This window comes from Elaeis guineensis, chromosome 13 (genome assembly GCF_000442705.2).
Source record: "Elaeis guineensis isolate ETL-2024a chromosome 13, EG11, whole genome shotgun sequence".
In the NCBI taxonomy this organism is placed as follows: Eukaryota; Viridiplantae; Streptophyta; class Magnoliopsida; order Arecales; family Arecaceae; genus Elaeis; species Elaeis guineensis.
Genome location: NC_026005.2, coordinates 66,912,518 through 66,936,661, shown reverse-complemented (window position 1 = coordinate 66,936,661; position 24,144 = coordinate 66,912,518). Strand labels below are relative to the sequence as shown.

At 35.0% G+C, this 24,144-nt stretch overlaps 1 pseudogene; it reads left to right on the top strand.

Moving 5' to 3' along the window:
- The first annotated feature begins 12,166 nt into the window (after positions 1-12,166).
- On the top strand, positions 12,167-13,952 carry LOC140853461 (3-oxo-Delta(4,5)-steroid 5-beta-reductase-like; annotated as a pseudogene).
- The last annotated feature ends 10,192 nt before the right edge of the window (positions 13,953-24,144 follow it).

Sequence of the window (24,144 nt, the reverse complement as noted above, 5' to 3'; positions counted from 1 at the left end):
GCATTGAGTCGTAGATTTTCATTCGAGAGTCGATCTTCATCGAGATTAACTCTTGGATGTCTCATATTTGGGCTTTTTGAAAAAGTAATAATCTTATTGTTGTTAATAGTTGATATTTTATTTCATTATATGGTATTCATAGTTATCTGTCCAATGTTCTCCGAGTATATGGTGGATAGGGTGCGTAGGCACCATATTCACATCGTATACTTGGAGAACCATGAGGAGATGCTGTCGAAATTTTTACAATAATGAGATAAAATATCCACTAATAATAATAATAAGATTATTATTTTTCTGAAAGGGATAGGGCTACACCTGTTAGTAATAATTTGAAATAGATAGGATCATATATTTTTGCTTTATTAAATTGATGGAAAGAGATTTTTTGTGTTACTGTTCAGTCTGTATTTTTTAATATATGCTGTTTTGTATAAAATGATCCGTGTCCAGATCCAGATCGAGATTTTGTCCGAAATTTGGATCGTGATTCAATCCAAAATTCGGATCGAGATCCTGTTCAGATGAATACCACTGCAGATTTCTTTGTTGTTAATGATTTTCATGTTTATTATTAGATGGATATCAACAAAAGTTAAATGAATGCTAGAGATATTTTTTTCTTGAATATCGAAAAGGAGTTTAAGATTTTATTTAGTTTGCATAGCATAAGGCTGACAGTGCTAGACAGATAAAGTGTCCATGCAAGAGATGTATCAATATGGTATATCGTCACATAATACTTATTGAGAAGCATCTGCTACATTATGGTATGGATAAGAAGTATACTTATTGGATATGGCATGGGGAGGGTGATCCGAATGAAGTGGTGTGCGATGATAACGATACTGAAGATGATAGTGATGCTACTGAACCTATTGAACATAGTGGCATAGGAGAATTCTTGGATGATTTACATCAGGGTGCTTGTTCAAATGTACGCATGAGTACTACGCATCTGAAGGCAATTCTGATCATGAACACAATATCTGGCTTAAGGTACAAGAACTTCTGAATAGTTTGTAAAGCTTGTAAGGGATGCACGAGAGTCACTCTATCCAAATTGTATAAAGTTCTTCAAGTTAGAGTTTTTGATAAAATTACTTCATATTAAAATTATGAACCGATGGAGTCAGAAGTCATTTGATCAAAATTGGATATTTATTAAAGCAGCTATTCTCGATGGAGAGAGACTTTTGAAATCATATTCTGAAGTAAATATACATGCAAAAATTAGGACTTGGCTATATTCCTATACATGCCTGCAAAAATGACTGCATATTATTTTATAAGGATAACGAACAGGCAACTGAATGTCCGAAATGCAATGAGCCTAGGTACAAAATCGATAATAGGAAAGAAAAGAAGATACCTTAAAAGATTTTGAAGTATTTTTCATTAATTCTAAGACTTCAAAGGTTGTATATGTCCACAAAGGTAGCTGAAAAAATAAGATGGCATCATGAGCAGTAAGTTCCAAAGAGAACATACTTAACCATCTGACCGACTCTATAGTATGGAAAGACTTCGATACAAAGCATCCATACTTTACGAGTGACCGCGTAATATCGACTTGGTTTAGCGACAGATAGATTTAATCTCTTCGATAATCTGAGTATCTCTTACAGCACGTGGCCTATGATGCTAGTTGTATATAATGTATCACTTGAAGTATATGAAAAAATCATTTATTTTTATGTCACTGTTGATTCTATGTTCAAAAGACCAAGTAATAAATTGATATATGTTGGTGCAAAATTTGCTTGTGCCAGAGAAGCTGGAGTCGAGGGAGTCACGGCCGCCACCAGGACCTGTAAGGAAAGTCTAAACCGGAGTTGGGGTACTCCACAAGACCCTCCGACGCTCAAGTCAGTACTCTGCCTCAACAGAAATGGAGTACTCGAATGAAATTTAGCAGAGTTTAGAGATAATACTTAAGCTTACAGCTTAGCTTTTTTAGCTTAGAGAAGAACGTATCTGGAGGGTCTCTTTTATAGATGAGAGAGCGTAACTGATTGACAGCGACGTCTGTTACAGTCTGATAGTGGGCCGTTCGGGGTCACGTGGAGTTTGTTACGGAGAGTAGTGGTTTCTGTTGTCGTGACTTGCCAGAGAGTGGTGGGGCCATGTGGAATCTGTTACGGAAAGCGAAGTGGTGTCCGTTGTCGCGACTTGCTGGGGAGTTCAGGCTGGATGGCTGAAGCTCGATTGGGACGTCGGGTGGAGCTGAATAGCTCTCTGTCTCGCAATCTGAGAGGAGCTCGGATGTTCTGAGGTTGTTGACGTGCTAACTATGGTCGGGCGTCTTAGGCGTTGATGCTGCAGATGAAGGTCGTCTGCTGCGGAAGCCTGGATGGAGAATCTCTATTGGAGAAGTCCGGCTGGTGTTTGATTGCTAGAGAAGCTCATCAGGAATTCAGAAAGCGTTATTGAAGGTTGTCCGATAGAGGAGTCTGGGAGGTGTTGTAGGAGCTCGTCCGTCGGAGGAGTTGGCTGGCACCTGTAGAAGGTCGATGGCATGGAGAGGTACAGAAGACACCAGAGGTAGTCGGTCATCGTAGAAATCCGTCTGCTGGAGCTCGTCCATCGCAGAAGTTCGTCTGAAACCCACCTACCGTAGAAGTTCGGACGAAGTCCGACTCTCGTAGGAGTCTGGATGGAGGTCGCCTGCTGTAGAAGCTCGGACGGAGCTGCTCATCGTAGAAGCTCGGATGGAGACTGCTTATCGTAGAAGCTCGGATGGAGATTGCTTATCGTAGAAACTTGGATGGAGATTGCTCATCGTAGAAGCTCGGATGGAGACTGATTGTCGTGGGAGCTCGGATGGAGACTGGTTGCCGTGGGAGCCCAGATGGAGGCCGCTCACTGTAGAAGCTCGGATGGAATTCGGAGGGTGATCGATCACTATAGAAACTTGAATGGAGTTCGGTTGCTGTAGAAGTCCTGTCATTGGAGAGGCACGGACCTTGGCAAAGTCGAGAAGAAGTCCGAAGTAGAGTCGATCGTGACAGGAGGAAGTCTGAAAGTAGCTCGGATAATAGTCGTTCGCTGTGAAAGGTCGGCTGATAGTGGAGCCCAGAGAGCATTTGGAGCAGTCTGATAGACGACTGAAGGAGCTTATCGTTGGAGAAGTCCGGAGGGTGCGGTAGGAGTTCGTTCGTCGGAGGAGTTCGATCGGCACTTGCAGAAGGTGTTGTGGGAGTTCGTCCATCGGAGGAGTTCGGTCGGCACTTGCAGAAGGTGTTGTGGGAGTTCGTCGGTCGGAGGAGTTCGGTCGGCACTTGTAGAAGGCGTTGTGGGAGTTCATCGGTCGGAGGAGTTCGATCGCTGGAGAAGTCCGAAAAGACGTCGCACGAAGTCGGAAGAGTCCTGGGAGGGTCGGCTTCTTAAGAACTTCGGCTGGGAGTATTTTATACCCAACAATATATATCTACGATCTTTAATCAATGATCTGAAGGAGCTATAGGAAAATAGGGTTCAAATATATAATTCTGTGAGTCGAAATAATTTTAAGTTGTATGCTTCAATTTATGAACCATAAATAATTTTTCTGCATATGAGAACTTATCTAGATGGAGCACCAAAGGATATCGGGTATGTCCAATACGCAATAAGGATGCATCCTCCTTACATTTAAAGTATGGATGAAAAATATGCTTCATGGGTCATCGGCGATTTCTTCCTGATAATCATTCTTGGAGGATCCGTTATAACCAATATTTTGATGATAAGTCCGATCGACGTCGGCCACCTAAGGAGTTAAATGGAGAAAAAAAAGAGAACAACTTGAAGTCATTGAAAATGTCCAATTTAAAAAAATACTAGGTACTCACAAACATTAGCAAACAAAAGCTGAGCTGAATTGGACGAAGCAAAGTATCTTTTTCGAACTACCGTATTGAAAGCAGCTACTACTTCGTCATAATCTGGATGTAATGCATATTGAGAAGAATATTTGTGATAATATCATCGGTACTGTATTAAACATCTCAAAAAAATAAAAGATGGTACAAAAACTCATCTTGATTTACAAGAAATAGAAATTCGGTCGGAGTTGCATTTAGTTTGTCAAGATGATAGATTTTTTATGCCACTTACATATTATTCGCTGTTTGGTGAGGAAAAGAAGAATTTCTGTGGATGGTTCAAAATCATAAAATTTTCTGACGCATAGCTTCAAAGGTATCACAGTGTGTTGGGAACAATGACGGTAATATCTCTGCATGAAAAGTTATGACTCTCATGTGATGATGTAATGTTTGCTTTCTGTGGTCATGCATGGCTATTTGGATGGTGATCTTCAAACTGCATTAATTGAGTTGGGAGTGTTCTTTCGAGAATTGTGTTGTCGAAAATTAAAGATTAACTTACTCGAAAGATTTGAGAAGGATATCTTACTTATTCTTTATAAGTTAAAAAAAAATTCACCATCATTTTTTGATGTTATGGTGCATCTAGCTGTTCATCTTCCAAAAGAAGCTCTTTTGGTTGGACTGATATATTATCGGTGGATGTATCATATTGAAAGGCAAAAAAATTATACGCACTTTGTCATATCAGTTATAAGATATAAATATATTTTTAAAATTTAAATTTATTTTTATTTATAAATTCTTGTGTATCCTAAAAAAGTATGTGTGCAATAAAGCACGGCTTGAAGGGTCTATAGCAAAAGTATATGTAGCTACAGAGTGTGTCACGTTCTGTTTGATATATCTTGATGATATCAAAATAAATTCAATCATACAGATCGTAACGCAGACCGTAATGGGTGATAATGAACCGACGATGTCTATATTTAAACAAACATTCAACCTATTGATGCAAGGAGATATGAATTTATGGACGTGAACGAGCTATTTTAAAACATACTTCTACGTTCTAAATAATTATGAAAAAATTAAAGATTTTATTGAGTAAGCACAATCTTAGCATACTGTTTAATATTCTAAGTAATTTTTTCATATCGATGTAAAATTAAAAATCATGACTTGTTGCAGTGAGCACAAGAGTATACTATGCAGAGAGAATAATATGGATGTTGATGATCGACATAGGAAAAAATTTGCAAAATAATTTGATGATCTTGTAAGTTGCATTAGTAATATGCTACTTATAATAATTATAAAAAATATTATTTGAACCAACATAATTTTTTATGTTATGGTATAGATGAAATATAAGTATTTCAATAAAGAAGTGGGTGCAATCGATGAGTTGTATGCTTTAGCATGTGATCCCGATCGAACGATTAACTATTACACATCCTATATCAGTGGAGGAATGAGATTTCACACAAGAGAGCTTAAGATGCAACGATAAATCCAGAATAGTGGGATTGCTACAAGAGGATATAAAGGAGAAGAAGAGATTAAATATTATGGTGTGCTGATAGATATCATAGATCTGAAGTATGGGTCCAATAATTCTGTATTCTTGTTTCAATATGTATGGTGGGATATTAGTAACAAAAAGATCGGTATTCATATCGATCCATATTTTATCAATATAAATTTTGCACAAATATAATACCAGAATGAGCCATATATATTAACAACTCAAGAAAATAAGTAATATATTGAAAGATCTAAAGTATCGAGATAATTGGCATATTGTACAAAAAATAACACCTAAAGACATATATGACATACCAATCCGATTAGATATGGATAAAATTCAAATTTACATGAAGAGAGTTTTTCAGCAGAAAGAACAAACATTAGTCGAGCTTCTTGTTGATGAAGAACTTATAACGGCATCTTTGAATAGGACTGATCTGCCGTCCAACGAATTGAAGCTGATTTTGTATTTAATTTTGATGAGTCAGAGGATGACGATCAGTTCATAAATAATGATGAGATAGAAGACGACACATATATTGATTATTATGATTTTGAGAAGGATCTACACATCGACGATCTACCAATGAGATGGATCCGAGTGAGATGGGTCCGAGTGATATTATTATATTTTTATATAATAAAATTTAATTTTTTATTTAGATAGCTCATTTATCTTTGCATTTCAAAGATTATCACCACCATATCCATCAGCATTAATACCATGAGATGCAGGATCATAGGGTGGAGGTAGCATGGCAGCGTTCCTATGATAGAATCACTATGGATGATTAGACTGTCATATACCGGCATTATGAGGATCTGACATATCAGGTTACACATCTAATTTTTTTTTTAGAGTTTAATAATTGAATCATTTATTCTTAAATTAAATTTGTTATCTACTAATTTGACTGATAACTGTACAGAGAAGATGTGTCCAGAACATCGTGAATCGGATGAGATAGATCGAATCGCATTGTGAGGGTTCGAGATCGTTCGCTTGTCACATGGAGAGATGATAAATAATTTCTAATTAGTATATAATTTTTTAGTTATTTAAAAATTATTTAATTAATTATTCTCAAATTGTAGAGAGATGCTGAGAGTGGTGAGCTTCCTGGTAAGATCAATATCTACTAGTGGACCTACCACGACGGTCAGGAAAGTGGACGACGGAGAGCCAAGAGCTCTTTATAAATTTTTTTAATTATTTTTTTCATTCATAGTCTGATTTTTAGTATGAAATTAAAATAGCTATAACTTTAATTTTCAGGACTATATGATAGACATTAGATCCCAGCCTACCTCTGAGGACTCGACCACACTCACAGATGATAAGATCTATGATCAAGTGCTTGGTACAAGATCCTGTTATATTCGGAGCTAGGATATGGGATCACTGCTCCCTCATCCTCACGCTTGTCTAGAGCTGACATCCATTCTGCATGTGATGCTCGGTTGAGAGAGGTGTAGAGGCAGGTGACTGAGGATCAACAGCAGCTGAGCAGTGAACTGATGAGTTGGCTGCATGCATCGATGAGTATCAGCTACTCCAAATCTAGATAATGGAGTGGATGGCACAAATAGAGTAGAAGATACAGCTGATGAGCAGCAGCAGATTGGTCCGAGCTTTTTCGAACGCTCTCTTTCTCCAGCTCGTTCTTCTTCTATAGATGCCGACACTTGACGGCCTCTTTATGTAGTTTTTTATTTTTATTTTAAATATCTTATAATTTTAATTTAATATAATAAAATAATAAAACTTATTTATGGTTTATTATATAATTTTTTATTTTTATTTTTTATTTTTAATTTATAAAAAATATTATAGATATAAATTAAAAATATATATATTAATAAATTATTTTTAAAAAAATATGTATAAATTATTAGCGACGTAATTATTTTGATAAAATATTGGTCCCAAAAAAATATATTAGCGATAAAAATTGATCGTAAATAAAATTTTTAATAAATTTAAAAATATTAAAATTTTATATTAAATTAATAATGCTAAAAATATTCTAGTCGTGAATAATTGATACTTTATTAGCGATGAAAATTTATGTTGAAAATTGCTATATTTACGATGTAAGCTTTACGTCGCTAATATTATTTAAATTTAATTTTTAAAAAAAATTATAATTAAATTAATAGCGATAAATTTTTTTTATCGCTAATAATTATATTTGCGATGAAAAGTTTACATCACTAATATTTTTATAAATTTAATTTTTATAAAAAATTTAATTAAATTAATAGTGATGAATTATTTTCATCATAAATAATCATATTTGCGATAAAACTTTTTCATCACTAAAAATTTTTAAAAATTTGATTTTCATAAAAATTTTTAATTAAATTAATAGTGATAAAAATATTTTTATCACTATTAATTTATTATTTATTAGCGATGTTAAATTTCATCATAAATATTTTTTTTATGACTACAATTTTTCATCGTAAATAGTTTTCAAAAAAATTATTTTTTTTAATGATGAAAATTTTTTATCGATAATATCCATTATTTATGATTAATTTTTTTTTATCATAAAATATTACCAACGATGCGATTATTTGTAACTAACTATTAGCGATCAAAATTACGTCACTAATAGTTATTAGTGACAAAAATATATAATTAGCGATGAATTTTTTTCGTCACTAATAATCTATTTTATTATAGTGCTACTTTCTTAGGTATCATATACCCAGGCATCAGCTTACAGAAAAAAAAAACATTCCAATCATGAAACATTTTTTTCCACAAACAAAATGAGTCCAAATGTATGAAATAAAGACTATTATAATGTTATAAGTATCTATTGGAACATTATAATTGAAATCATTGCAATTGTTATAATGCTGTAATACTTTTGGACCTATTATATTTTATTAAAAACAAGAAAAAAAATAACATATGATTTAGCAATATAATGATATGTTATAATATAAATAGATATTGTTATTTTTCCTTTTAAGTTTTCAATTTTTATTTCTTTCTAGAATAGATCATGGAATGTGAAAGTAATATATTTCTCAAGTGAATAATAATTAAAAAATAATGCTATTCATTTTTTTAATTATTACTATTATTTTTTAGTATAATATCTCATGATAATAATTATTTTAATATTTAAGATTTTAAAAGCCAACTTGGTTCTCTTCTCTTTTTGTTGAGTAATGATAAAAGATTTTGAAAATGAATGGTAAGAGAGTAATAAATTTGTTTTTATAAAATTGAATAATGGTTTTGATGGGTCCGTTAATTGTAATATAAAAGTAGTTACTAAAACATTATTTTTTCTAATACTATATATTAGAGGATAAAAAACTATTATTTTATCCTTCTTTTTTTCTAGAGAAATTATTTTTTATAAGACTGATAATTCTCACTACTTTAGCATGAATACGTCTAATAAAATCAAAAAACAAACTATCTCTAAAAGCCCAGAGTAACCATAATATCAACCAATATAGTGTCAATAGAGTTCTTAGTGACATAAGAAGCTATATAATCAATAGACTCATTTGCCTTGTGGTGGACATGCTTGGGGAAAAAAAAAGAGATCCCCTCTTTTGTTGTCAACCAAATGTCTTGTAGAAGAAGATGAGCATTGAAACTCGTGTTGTATTTAGATCCATCCAATTATAGTTTAATCACCCTTCATCAAGATGGAGTGGGCCCTTAGATTGTGTCGGGTATGATAATGTCCGCCCAAACAATCCTTAACTTCGCTCTCACAACAATAATATTATATATCATTGATCCATCCATTGCAATGAACTTGAAGTTTGGAAAAAAAAATATTTAAATCAAGTTTATTATATCATTTTTAGACCAGTTCAACTAAAGCTCGACATGCCAACATGTATTGATAGAGGGAAGGTAAATGGTCGATGGAAAAAGAGGAAAGGAATCCAATCACAATTTCGGACCATCGGATCCAAATTGCATGGGTAAGAGAGGAACCTATCTGGACCTGCAAATTAAATTGTCTATCTTCTCCTAACTTCACGATTTTTATCTCTCCAACAACCATTTCTATTTAGGGATGGGAGAAAGGGTGACGATGAATACGAAGATAGAGAAGGGGTCACACCGCCATATGTTGGAGTACTCGACTGTGTGCTGAAGATGATGAATGTAGAGGGGCTGATGGTGCTTTACATGGCTTCATCTCTACCATCTCTCAAGATTTTTGATCACCATCTGATATCGATTGGGTGGGACATCTGTTGCCCAGCTATGGAACCCAAGAGGGGGGATGAATTGGGTTTTTAAAATTTTAAACTTAACTTACAATTATGAAGATTATTTAACAATAAACAGGATAAGTTAGGAGAGTGAAGTTTATGCAAGGGGTAGAAGTTGAATGCAAGAATGCAAGAGAATAAAGAAGTTTAAAAGGAGAGCAATTAAGCACAACACAAACAAGAAGATTTATAGTGGTTCGGTGCCAACCTTGCACCTACATCCACTCTCCAAACTCCTACTTGAAAATTCAAATTCACTAAACTGTATTCAAACCGAATACAATATCGGAACCTCCGACTCTAGCTATCCCAAGCTAGAATATTTATTTTTCGGATACAAACAAATCCAATACAATCCGATTCAAGGTTCGGATCAATCTTTTCTCATTTTGAACCCTTCCAAAACAAAAACAACAACTCAAAAAGAGTATAGCAGTTAATTGCACAGAAATACAGATGAAGCTCTTTTAATGAGCAAGTAAAGCTTTAAATACACTTTACATAATTAGAAGGAAGCTCTTTCTGATTTCCTCAAGGTAGTTAGAGACTTCAATGAGCTCTTGAAGAGTTGGTAAACTTGAATTAGAAGCTTCTTGAACTCTTTAAGTGAGCTTTTGCTTAGGGTTGAAATGAATACTTGAAGAACCTCTCTCAAAATCTTTTCTCTTTTTCCTTTTCTTCACTTCTTATTTGATTCCCTCCTTTAAGTGCCTTTTATAACTTCAAAAATTGATGGAGAGTAATCTGGGCTGAAATAGAACCGTTAGACCACATAAATGAGCATTAAATGTAAACAAAACAGGTTAAAAACTAGCCGTTGTGGAATTTTTCCGTCACAGGGGTCGACTCATAGGGTCGACTCATGCTCATGGGTCGACTCATGGGTCGACCTCTGTGGAAAACAGTAGAAAATAACTGTTCTGTAATTTTGGCTTTAAACCAGCAGAGATCGACTCATAGGGTCGACTCATGCCTGGGGGTCGACCTATGGGGTCGACTCATAGAATATGCCAGCCAAAAATCTCGCGCGCCGTTCAGCCCTTTTAGCTATGAGTCGACTCGTAGGGTCGACTCAAAAATGTAAACCTGATTTTCTTACAAAATACACTTCCAAAAAGATTGAGATTGCCTCCAATAGATTACACGTCTCTTGTACTTGCTCTTGAGGCTTCCAAATCTGGTCTTAATAAAATTATGATTTTACCCTTGAAATACAATAAGTCTTTTTCCAAGCCAAATTCATTAGTAACCTCCTCAAATGCTTTGTAATCATCAAAATTAATTCAAGGAGCAACAACATCTTTGATCGCACACTTGAAGTCTTCGGCACCATCATAGATCCTTAGGGAAGGAGCGGATGGATATGTGCCATTCTTTGCCCTCGTGGTGAGCTCATGGCTCGATACATCACCGATCTTTTCCTCTTTGTTGCTTTCGGTTCAAGCTTTGTTTGATGCCAGGACAAATTGGAAAGAAAAAAATAATAATCCAGAATATTCTATATGAGGCAAATCATAGCCATATAATTACTATAAGTGAAATATCATATCTATCATAAAATTTATATATTTTGTATGAGGTAAATCACGATCGTATAATTATTATTAGGTGAAATATTGGATCCACCATCCTATTTTAGGAAGGAGATCAATGGAGGCTAACGAAATGAAAGATACAATAGGTAGATATTTCTATGCAAAGCATTTATACACGATAAATAGTTGGAACAAGATATGGGTGCTTCGCTGGTTGATTTAGTTCCTCAATTTTTGTGGATGATTTTTTTTTCAAAATAATATTATGATAGGCCTGATTCAACGAGTAATTTTTTTTTAATCCATCCACTACCCAATTTTAGAAAGGAGATCAACAAAAGCCAAGCCAACGGAAAAAATGATGGATAGATATTTCTAGGAATGAAAGTGGTATCGATATTATCCATCCAGATTTGTTTTCGTATCGAATCAATCTGGATATGATAGAAATTTGAGGATACGACTAATATCCATATCCATCAAAGAAAAATGAATATAGATATGGATAGATGATTATTCGATCCGTATTCGAATATCCGAATCTTCATATAATTTTATAATATTTTATATAATAATTATTAATTTTTAAAAAAATATGTAACTATATAATATGTTATTAACTTAATTTATTATCTATTTAATAATATTTTTGATTCTATAATTATAAAATTTAATTATCTAAATAATATTTATAATTATATTTATATTTTTAATATTGAATTATATTTATATTTTTTGAAATAAATATGAATATAAATTTTTATATCATATTTATATTTATATTTATTAAATAAAATAAATATAAATATAAATGTGATGATATTCGATCCATATTAGGTTCGATTTCAGCGCCAGATAGTCCTGTGCAAAGGATCTAAACGCAACAAAGTTGGAACAAGACGTGGATGCTGTGCTGGGTTGGCCCGGGGTGATGTTACGGCGCTTGCCGCCCATCTTGAACTATTAATGGTTTCTAATTTTTTAAATATAAAATTGTTGGAGGCTCACAGAAGATCGTATTGATTTCTTTCCTCGATTGCCATCGGGAATTTTTTTAGAAAAATAATATGAAACGCCCGATTCAATCAATAAGTTTTTCGGAATCCGAGCCTCGATAACAAAATCCGCAACCACTCTGCCTCCTTCTCAAAGAGGATAAATCAACAGTGATAGTGACGAAAAATAAGCCAACCGGAACGCGAATCCCTTACCGTTCCTTCTCATATTGAAGGATCAAGATGAAGCGACAAGCACGCACCGTCCTCCATCCCTCATCCGGCCTTCTCCACAGCCACTGTGCTTCCTCTGCGTGTTGAATCCCTGGGGACCCTTTGCCGGCCTTTTTTTTCCCCCTCTCAGCAGCGGCACAAACCCGCACCGCCCTGCCCTCCTCGTGTCTATCCTGTAAATCTCAGCTCTTCCATCACTCTGGTGTATTTAAACAAACCCATAATAAACGGAGTCATGAGCTGGTGGTGGGCCGGAACCATGGGCGCCGCCAAGAAGAAGATCGATGAAGACTCCGGCGGTGGTGGCGCCGCCTTCAATTTCCAGAGCGTCGGTCTGGTGATCGGTGTCACCGGCATCGTCGGCAACAGCCTCTCCGAGATCATCCCCCTCTCCGACACCCCCGGTGGCCCCTGGAAGGTCTGCGGCGTCCACACTCCGTCTCTTTCCGTTCCCTTACCTAGGGCCTCCCCGTCGAACACATCCAGTGCGAGGTGTCCGATCCCGACGATGCCTTCGCGAAGCTCTCTCGCCTCACCGACGTCACCCACGTCTTCTACGTCTTGTGGGTGAACCGCATCGTCGAGGCCGAGAACCGGGAGGTCAATTCGGCCATGCTCCGCAACGTTCTCGCCGCCGTCCTCCCCAATGCCCCCAATATCCAGCACGTTTGCCTCCAGACTGGCCGCAAGCACTACCTCGGCTCGTTCGAGTCCTTGGGCAAGGTAAAGCCCCATGAGCCCCCTTTCCGCGAGGATCTCCCGCGGCTTGACTGTCCCAACTTTTACTACGACCTCGAGGACATCCTCTTCGAGGAGATAGCGAAGAGGGATGGGACCGGGACGTGGTCGATCCACCGCCCGACGACCATCTTCGGCTTCTCCACGTATAGCCTCATGAATTTGGTGGGGAGTCTTTGTGCTTATGCCGCAATTTGCTGGCGGGAAGGGCCCCGTTGAAATGGCCAGGGAGCCGGGTAGTTTGGGAGGATTTCAGCGATGCCTCCGATGCTGACATGATCGCCGAGCACCAGATCTGGGCGGCGATCGATCCGTATGCCAAGAATGAGGCCTTCAATTGTAGCAACGGGGATTTGTACAAGTGGAAGTATTTGTGGCCGTTGCTGGCGAGGGAGTTCGGGGTGGAGGGCCGATCGGGTACGAGGGAGAGGAGCAGCGGTTCAAGCTGGTGGATGCGATGAAGGAGAAGGAAGGGCTGTGGGAGGAGATCGTTGGGGAGCATGAGCTTGCGCCCACCAGGTTGGAGGAGGTGGGGAACTAGTGGTTTGTTGATGCTGTGTTCGGCGTGGAGGAGGTGCGTCTGGACGGCATGAACAAGAGCAAGGAGCGTGGGTTCTTGGGGTTCCGAAACACGGTATCTTCTTTCATTTCTTGGATTGATAAGACGAGGGCTTACAAGATTGTTCCTAGATATGTCTTTTATGCATACCTTCTTTCTATCATTTAGTGTAATATTTGAATTCACCTTGCTTGCTTGGTTTGCCTTTTGTTTTCATTCACGAAGGACTGGTTGTATGATTTTTATGTTTTGCAAGTGATGGAATGAACATAAGGATGCATGTTCTCAGCTATGCTATTATTATTGTGGTGTTTTGTTGGTTCTAGAGAAATTTATTTGTCTTGACCAAGTTAAAGATGTTTGTGATGTTAAATCAATAACTAGCAACACCTTGTTTTTAGATCCATTATTATATCAAATGGGACACTTTTGGCTTTTTTTTTAGCTGCTTCGGGCATGTCTGCATCCTGATCGTTTTGTCCTTTAATGTCTCTCACGTGGATGGGTTGATGGGTAGAGAAAAAGATGGAAGAATAAAGTGCAAGAAATTAGCAGACTGCTGATCTCCTGATTCTGGGTTTATGGAAGCCAAATCCCTTCGAAAATATGATCGTCGATATCACAAATCTCAGGATTGCAGAATCTTGCTCCTCTTTAATCCATGTTTTGATCCTTTTGGTGTGCTTCTGTAATTATAGTAGATATCACATTAATAATTTGATTCACTATCCGGTCAGCTTAAGTGCAGACAGGACTCCTGATTCGCTTGAATGCAGGCATTCTAATTGGATGATTTATACCACATGGATCGATTGAATAGATGAGAAAAATTAAAGACTTTGATTGTTTTATCAATATTTGAATTAAGAGAAAAATTTTGTGGAAGATGAGCATCTGGAGCTTGTCTCCGAGCACTTGATCTTCTAATCAAAATTTATCCATTAAAGGTCCTTAGTCTATGGGAGTCTTCCTCGGAGGGAACCAAGGTTAAGAAAATACCTAATTTTGGCCTTTTTTGTCTGGCCTCCATCCTCACTTGTGAGGATTTGGAGATCTCTGCCTCTAATATAGATTCCTCTAGAATTGATATTGGAGTTTGCTAGTCCCGTTGATCAGATAGCTAAGCCTTCTTGAGCTCAGGCCGGACACTATAAAGAGTCTTTCAAAGTTGACCTTAGGTTATATATTCATTCTTTTATTGTTGATCTTCTTAGGGTCTTTCAAATAGCTTTCTATAGCATGGCACTGAACTCATGGCATCTTATAGTAGCCTTTCTTTCTCATCATTTCCTTCTTGGTACTAAACCAACCAACCATCTCTTTCGCCATGTTTCTCGTTTAAAGAGCACCCCAAAGAGATTAGATGGTTGTATGTTTCTCTTCGGATGGGACGGCATCTCATTCGAGATGCTCATTCTTCTATTTATAACAGAAGGAGTATTATTTTTTTTTGTTTCAATCGAGTAGCTCTAGGGTTTCGATACTTCATGAGATCGATCTTAGAGGTCATTGAACAAGGCTCTAATTCTCTCAGACACTGAGGGAGCTTGAAGTTCATTTTTAGCCATGCTGCTCCTCTACACAAGTTCCTTTCCGAAGAGATGTTATATAAGATCGGGTTGAGCCCAGCCAATCCTTAGGATAAATATCAACTTTGATTTGCACTTCACTTCAATCTTTTTACTAATGATTTTCTACCTTCCAGACATGAAGCCTGATGCATTATCATCAACGCAGATCAAGTAATAAGTTACCAAATCAGCTAGATAGCTAGAGTCGAGTCGAATCCATAGGGATTAGAGGCTAAGTTGCGTTCAATTTAATTTTAAGTAAATTTTACGAAATTTTTTTTAACAATTATATAAAAGTAGGATTGATTAAATTAAGTAATTAAAATAAAAGGAAATGAGTAGAAAACAACTATTAAAGGATCAAGAAACAATTAAAGGAGTTCTAGAATTTTCAAATTCATCTACAAGCATGATCCTGATAATTCCTTTTAACACAAGAAAATATCTTTTTAATTATTTTAAGACCTTAGTTATGTGCATAATCTATCTCTCTAGAGTATGGATCGTATCATCTTGATCACGATGCATCCTTATAGAATCATAGATTATTCAAATCTAAATCCTAAAAATTTGAAAATAGATGTTATGAATTGCTCTTCAACATAGACTATTTACTAGGTATGGATCGTATCTCCTGATCATGATCTGTCTTAACAATCATAGCCTATTTGGAGATCACAATTTATATTCAAGCATAAAAAAACTTAAATATATTTCATGCATATATAATAAAATTCATTAACATCAAAAGCAAAAGAAAATTATAAGATATTCATTGTATCAAAAGAAAATTACTACAAGGATAAGCAAAAATAAGTACAACCATTGCTCCAAGATGTCTTCTACTTCTCTCCAAAAACTTCAGCCTTTAGCCGCGCATGGAAGGGATGCTGTACGCCATCGCCATCTTCTTGCTTCAGTCTTCTGTTGGCACAATAGCTTAGTTAGCAGGCCATCATGTTTTTCATAGAGTTAAACTCTCTGCACCTTGATACTTGAGATATTTGCGAATTGATGGCATTGTCGCTCTATATATATGCTGAGACTTCTAGTGAGATCTTGATTTCTTAGCCAAAGCTATGACACTAATGTTATCATAGTAGAGTTATATGACATCTCATATCATCACTCCATACTTCACAACAAACTATGTAAAGCAGAAAGTTGCCTTAACACCCTTAGAAATGATGATGAACTCTACCTTATGGTGGAATTTGTAATAATCAAAATTCTTCTAATATATAGTATCACCATAGTATAGTAATACACATACTGATATAGACCTTCTATCATTAATCTGTGTATATCTCAAAATCCTAAATTCTTCTCTTGCAAAGACCAAGAAGATATCCTTAATGCTCTTTAAGTATATAAGGATATTCTTCACAGATATTTAGTGCTCTCAGTTTGGATTCAACTGATATATATATACTCGTGACACTTGTAGCAAGATTTATATTAGGTTGAGTATATAGCACAGCATACATGAGGCTCCATATGGCAAAAGTACAAGGGATTCAGCTGCTCATGCACTCAATCTCTTCAGATATGCTAGGGCATATCTTTTTAGATAAATGAACTCCATGCCTAAAGAGAATAATTTTTTTTTTGGAGTTTTCATGCTGAATTCTTTCGGCACTTTCTCTATGTAGATTTTCTATGAGAGACCAAGCATACTTTTAGATCTATTTCTATAGATCTTTATTTAGAATATAGGATGCTTCTCCTAGATCTTTCATAAAAAATTTCTTTGACAACTAGATCTTAATCGAGGTCATTATGAGAATAATATTTTCAATTAGAAAGATGACATCTATGACACTATGAAAATGTCAGGCCCTCCGACTGATCTTCTTAAAGACTCATGGTTCTCTTCATCTTTGATGAAATCAAATATTTTGATCGCATCTTTGAAATGATTACACCATCTCATAATAGTTTTGGGATTATCTCCATGTTTCTTATCTTCCATGAGGAATATTTTCTCTACATCTTCTGTAAGCATATCTATATACCTTTCAGAAGGATAGGAGATTCAACTAGATCTATGAGGTGGATAAGATAGACCATCTACTAATTGAATGGGTTCTATAGGCTCTATGATTTATTATTGCTCTTAAGAGACTTTCTCTTTGAGTTCAATTTGCCTCTCATTGAAGAAAAAGTAAGACAGTACTATGCATATAATTTTAAAATTTTTTACAGTGGATTAATTAGATTAAATATTTTAATCTATTTTAATGCATAAGATCTAATCTAGACTACCATGTCAAGAATTATGATATGATTTAATATGAACTTAAGATTTGAAAATAAAAATCTGCATCAATCTAATCGATGCTGCAGACTAGATCTAACCATTAGATCTATTAAACTAATCTAACAAGTTCAAAACTCATTACCAAATTATGAGTTACTGATCTCAACAAATATCTTGCATAGGAGAGAGTCTCTTCAGATTGGTCATAGCCATGCGAAGACATCCGACCTCTACAGATCTCCACACGAAGACTGATGTAGATCGGACTCCTTAGAAGTGCTAGCTTGCAAGGATCTTCAAAGACCGAACTCTTCTTCTTCTTTTGATCTCTTGGACGCTCCAAAAGAGAAGAAGATCCAAAGGAGGAAGAGGAGAGAAGAGAAAGCTCGGTCCAAAAATAAAATCAGCAAGAAATATCGCATGGGGTATCCACTATTGGAGCCCCCTTTAAATAAGTAGGGACTTAGGATTTTGGGTCAAAGGGGGGCACCAACATTCACCATGCCAACCACCAATTTGGCATCCCAAATTTTTCAAGAATGGGTGATGGCATGATGAAGGAGATGTGATCTTTCTCACACCCAAAAATACTTCAAAAAAATTTAAGAAAAAATCAATTGGCGCCAGCCTTCTTTCCAAACATGAAAAATCTCTTTTCTTCTTATCTCCTTATCTCTAATTCAGATTGCATTCAAATTAGGCAGGAGATAAGGCTATGACTCATTATGCTTTGCCGCCCACCCTTACTGGGCCCTCTCTCTTCACACCAAAAATCTCACGTCAAAACCAATTTGGCATTGAGAAGAAGACGTGGGTCCAAGGTGGTGCAAAGGAAAGAGATAGAGTCTCTATTCGCTTGGACTCTTCATCTTTATTTAATTCTAAACCAAATCAAATCAGACTTCAACCCAATGATAGGAATGAACCCAATCTAATTAGAAGCCTAATCATCTCAACAAATTTTTAGCCCAATTAAAAATTAGCTGAGCACAAATCTGTTCAAATCAGGATCAAATTTCTTTCGCAATTAGACTTGATCAAATCAAATTCAAACTAAGTCAAATTGACTCTAATTCAATTAGACTTGATCTAAAGCTTTTTACTCAATCAAATTGAGTCAATTAGTAATCTAATTGCTAATAAATTTTTTATTAAAAGTAGAGTCCAATCTCAGTGAGATTCTTCATCAGAGTCACAATCAAATTGGACTCTTCAACCATCAGATCATACAATATCTGTTAATATATGTGATCTTATAGGTTCGAACTTAAGCTGATAGCATAAAAATAACTTTCTATACTAATCAATGTTACCATCTAGTAATGGAATCTGTGTTGTTCTTGAATTAATTTTGATGATTACAAAATATTTGAGGGGGTTACTAATGATTTTGGCTTGAAAAAAGATTTATTATATTTCAGGGGCAAAATCATAATTTTATCAAGTTCTGATTCGAAAGCTTCAAGAGCAAGAACAAAAAATTTATGATCTATTAGAGGTAATTTCATATTTTTGGATATGTATTTTGAGAGAAAATCAAGTTTAAAGAAAAGGATCGACCCCTAGGGTCGATCCCTATCAAAAGGCTGAATGCACGATATTTTTGGCTGGCATACCCAAAGGGGACGACCCTATGAGTCGACCTCTATTGCTGTGCAAGTCAAAGATACAGAATAGTAACTTTCTGTTCTACGCCACAGAGGTCGACCCCATGAGTCGACCTCCTGTGACGAAAATTTTCGTAACAGCTAGTTTTCAGCTTTTTTTGGCAGTATTTAATACTCCTTTAATGATCTCCAACGGCTCTATTTTCAATCCAGATTACTCTCCACCATCCATTGAAGATATAAAGGCACTTAAAGGAGGAAAAAAGTAAGAGATTCAAGCATTCATTTCAGCTCTAAGCAAAAAGACCTCTTCAAGCAAAAGAAGCTTTAAATTCAAGTTCACCAACCCCTCAAGAGCTCATTCAAGTCTTCAACCACCTTGAAAAAATCAGAAAAGCTTCCTTCGTTTTGTGTAAAGTGTATTTAAATTTTATTTGCTCATTAAAGGAGCAAATTTGTATTTTTATGTGATCAACTCATATACTATGTTTTGTCTTCATCTTTAGTTTTGGAAGGATTCCAAAACTTGGAAAGGTTGGTCCGAACCTTGAATCGAATTATATTAGGTTGGTTTGTACTCAGAAAATAAGTGTTCTAGCTTAGGATAGTTAGAGTCAGAGGTACCGATATTGTATTCTTGTTGAATATGGTTTAGTGGATTTGAATTTCCAAGTAGGAGCTTGGGAGTGGATGTAGGTGCAAGGTTGGCACCGAACCACTATAAATCTTGTTTGTCTGTGTTGTGCTTACTTGATCTCTTTCTAAATTTTTTTATCTTCTTAATTCTTGCATCTAATTTCTATACCTTGGTTAAATCACTTTCTACATATATCCTGCTTATTGTTATTTAATCCTCATGGTTCTAAATTAACTTTAAAATTTTAAAAATTAATTCACCCCTCCCCTCCACTTTTCAATGGGTCAAACTACACCTATTGAAAAGCTCAGATGAAAATCTTTATTCAAGCACTTAACTATGATATGTGGAGTATCATAGTTAATGGACCACACACATCCACTAAAATAATTGATGGTGTAGAATCAACCAAATCCGAAAGAGAATGGGATGAGGTTAACAAGAAAATGGCTCAACTCAATGCCAAAGCCATGAATATTTTATATTGTACTTTAGATGCTAATGAATTTAATCGCATTTCAACATACATGTCGGCTAAAGAAATATGGAATAGATTAGAAGTAATGCATGAAGGCACTAATCAAGTTAAGGAATCAAAAATTAACATGCTTGTATACAAATATGAACTCTTTAAAATGGAGCATGAAGAATCAATAACTGAAATATTTACTCATTTTACGGATATTATTAATGGTCTAAAAAGTTTGATAAGTCTTACTCTAACAGCGATCTTGTGAGAAAGATTCTTAGGTCTTTACCAAGGACGTGGGAGGCCAAAGTGACCGCAATCTAAGAAGTCAAAGATCTGAATATTTTATCTTTGGAGGAGCTTCTAGGATCGTAATGACACACGAGCTAAGTATGAAACAACATCAAGAAGAAGACGTCAAGAAAAGAGGACAATCACCCTCAAGTTCACTACTCAACTCGATGAGGAATCCGAAGAAACAAAAAATGAAGAGCAAGATGAAGAAATAACCCTCATCACAAGAAAGTTTAAAAGATTCTTGAAGAAAAGAAAACAAGAGATAAGGAAGAGGCCACCTACAAAAGGGGAGCATAGCAAGAGAAGGATAAGGAACACCCCTTATTTGTTATAAATGTAAGAAGTCGGGGTACTTTAGGTCCGAATATCCACAACTTAAGAAGGGCCCTAAGAAATACAAGAAAAAGCTATGGTGGCTACATAGAGTGATAGTGATGAGTCAAGCTCCGAAGAAGAAGAGTCTCATGAACAAGCCAACTTGTACCTTATGGCATATGAAAATGAGATAAATACTGAAACTCCTAATGACTTTATTTTTGAAGAACTTCAAGAAGTATTTTATGATCTAGTTGATGATCTAAAGAAGTTAGGATAAAGAAAAAGAATTAAAATCAAAGAATCAATTTTTACTAAAAAAAATGAGATTATTTCAAATAAAAAATCGATCTTAACATAAGAAAATCAAAACTTAAAAAATAAAATTGCTAAGTTAAAACCTATAGTAGAAAAATTTACTCTAAGTTCAAATAAACTTTAAATGATACTTGATAATCAAAATACCGTTTATGATAAAGCCGATCTTGGCTACAACCCTTTAAAGAAACAAAATTTTTTAAAAAATATCTATGTGAACTCATCAAGCAACAAGTTTTCAAATATTACTTACTTTAAATGTGGTAAAGAAGGACACAAATCCTATATATGTTTCTCTAGCAAATCTGAAAATTCTAATGTGAAGAAAATATAAGTTTCAAAAGGAACCATTGTGACTAACCAAAAAGAATCCAAGAAAACTTGGGTACCTAAAGTCAAAACTTGATTTTTGTATGCAAGTGTATCTTACATCCCAAAGAACAAATCAAAAATGGTATCCTGATAGTGGGTGCTCAAGCACATGACCGGTAATGAATCTCAATTCATCACACTTGATGCAAAAAATGGAGGGATGATCACCTTTGGAGATAATGGCAAAGGAAAGATCATCGGTATAGGTAATATTGGTATCACTCCCTTCAAGTATATTAAAAATATTTTATTAGTAGATGGTTTGAAACATAATCTATAAGCATTAATCAATTTTGTGATAAAAGGTACAAAGTTATTTTTGAATCTTCATTATGCATAGTAACTAGTCCCAATGATGAAGGTATTAAATTTGTTGGGCATAGACATGGTAATGTTTATATGGTAGATTTGAATGATCTTTCTAAGATAAACATGCAATGTCTAGTAGCCTTGAATGTCAAAATTAATGAGACTAGTTAGTTTTGGCACCGTAGGCTTGCACATATTAGCATGCATTCATTTCAAAACTTATTAAAAAGAATTGGTTACCGGTTTACCTAAATTAAATTTTGAAAAGGATTGAATTTGTGATGCATGCCAACTGGATAAATAAATAAAAGTCTCATTCAAATCTAAAAATATTGTTTCAACTTCTAAGCCATTAGAATTATTGCACATGAATTTATTTGGACCCACTAGAACTACTAGTTTAGGTGAAAAAATTATGGCTTTGTAATTATTGATGATTTCTCTTGTTTTACATGAATTTTTTTTTGGCACATAAGAATAAAATTTTTCATGTGTTCTCAAAATTTTATTGAAGAGTTACTAATGAAAATAATTTTTTAATTTAAAATATTCGAAGTGATTATGAAACCAAATTTGAAAATCAAGATTTTGAAAAATTTTATGATGAAAAAGATATTGACCATAACTTTTAGCATCTAGGATACCCAACAAAATAGGATAGTAGAAAAAAAAATAGAACCCTTGAAGAAATGGTCCGTACCATGCTATGTGAAAGCAACCTCCCAAGATACTTTTGGACGGAAGCAATTAACACGGCATGCTACATTTTAAACCGTGTTTAATTAGACCAATTCTAAAGAAAATACCCTATGAGCTTTGGAAAGGAAGAAAACCAAACATCATATTTTTTCATGTTTTTGATTGTCGATGTTTTTTTTGAATAATGATAAAAAGAAATTAGAAAAATTTGATGCAAAATCTAATGAAGCTATTTTTCTTGGTTACTTCTCTTCTAGCAAAGCTTTTAGAGTTTTCAACAAAAGACTTTAGTAGTAGAGGAGTCAATACATATTATTTTTGATGAGGCTTATGATCTTCCCTCAAGGAAGAGTGAAGGTATTGATGATGCAGATTCTCTTATAAAAGAGATGAAGGAGCTTATCCTAAAAGTCTCAACAATCTAAAATGAAGAAGAACATGAAAACAAACAAGAGGATGAAGGTGAAGAACAATAAGAACAACCTCAAGGTACAAATGATCTACCCAAAAAATAGAGGTATGATCACAATCACCCCAAAGAACTAATCATTGGTGATCCTACATATGGAGTAAAAACTCGTCCTTCACTTAGAGATGCATACAATCATTTTGCATTTGTTTCTCATTTGAACCTAAAACCATAGATGAAGCTGAAAAAGATTATAATTGGATAAATATAATGCAAGAGAAACTTAATCAATTCGAAAGAAATAATGTATGGACTTTAGTATCAAGATCTAAAAATTATTTTGTAATTGGCACAAAATGGATATATAGGAATAAATTGGATGAACATGAAAATGTGATTAGGAATAAAGCAAGATTGGTTGCAAAGGATTATAATCAAGAAGAAAAAATTGATTTTGATGAGACCTTTGCACCTGTTGCTAAATTAGAAGCAATTAGGCTTTTACTTGTATATGCATGCTTTATGAATTTTAAGTTATTCTAAATGGATGTCAAAAGTATTTTTCTGAATGGCTATATTGCTGAAGAAGTATATGTAGAACAACCCCTGATTTTGAAAATCATGCTTTTCCTAATCATGTTTTCAAATTAAACAAAGCTCTATATGGCTTAAAGTAAGCACCTAGGGCTTGGTATGAAAGATTAAGTAAATTCTTGCTTAACAATGATTTTTCAAGAAAAAATATAGATACAACCCTTTTCATTAAAAGAAATCATGATGATATCTTACTTGTATAAATATATGTTGATGATATTATATTTGAGTCTACTAATGAAACTCTTTGTTAAGATTTTGCTAAGCTCATGCAGGGAGAGTTCGAGATGAGCATGATGGGAGAACTTACATTCTTTTTGGATTCCAAATCAAACAAATGCTAAGCTCATACAGGGGAGTTCGAGATGAGCATGATGGGAGACTTACATTCTTTTTCGGACTCCAAATCAAACAAACAAAGGAAAGGATCTCCATCACCCAAACAAGTACACAAGGAACTACTCAAAAGATTTGGAATGAAGAGCTCCAAAGCAATTGGTACACCCATGAGCCCATCATGTAAGCTTGATAAGGAAGGAGATAAAAATATAGACTCAAAACTTTATAGAGATATGATTAATTTTTTATTGTATTTAACTGCTAGTAGACCAAATATTATGTTTAATG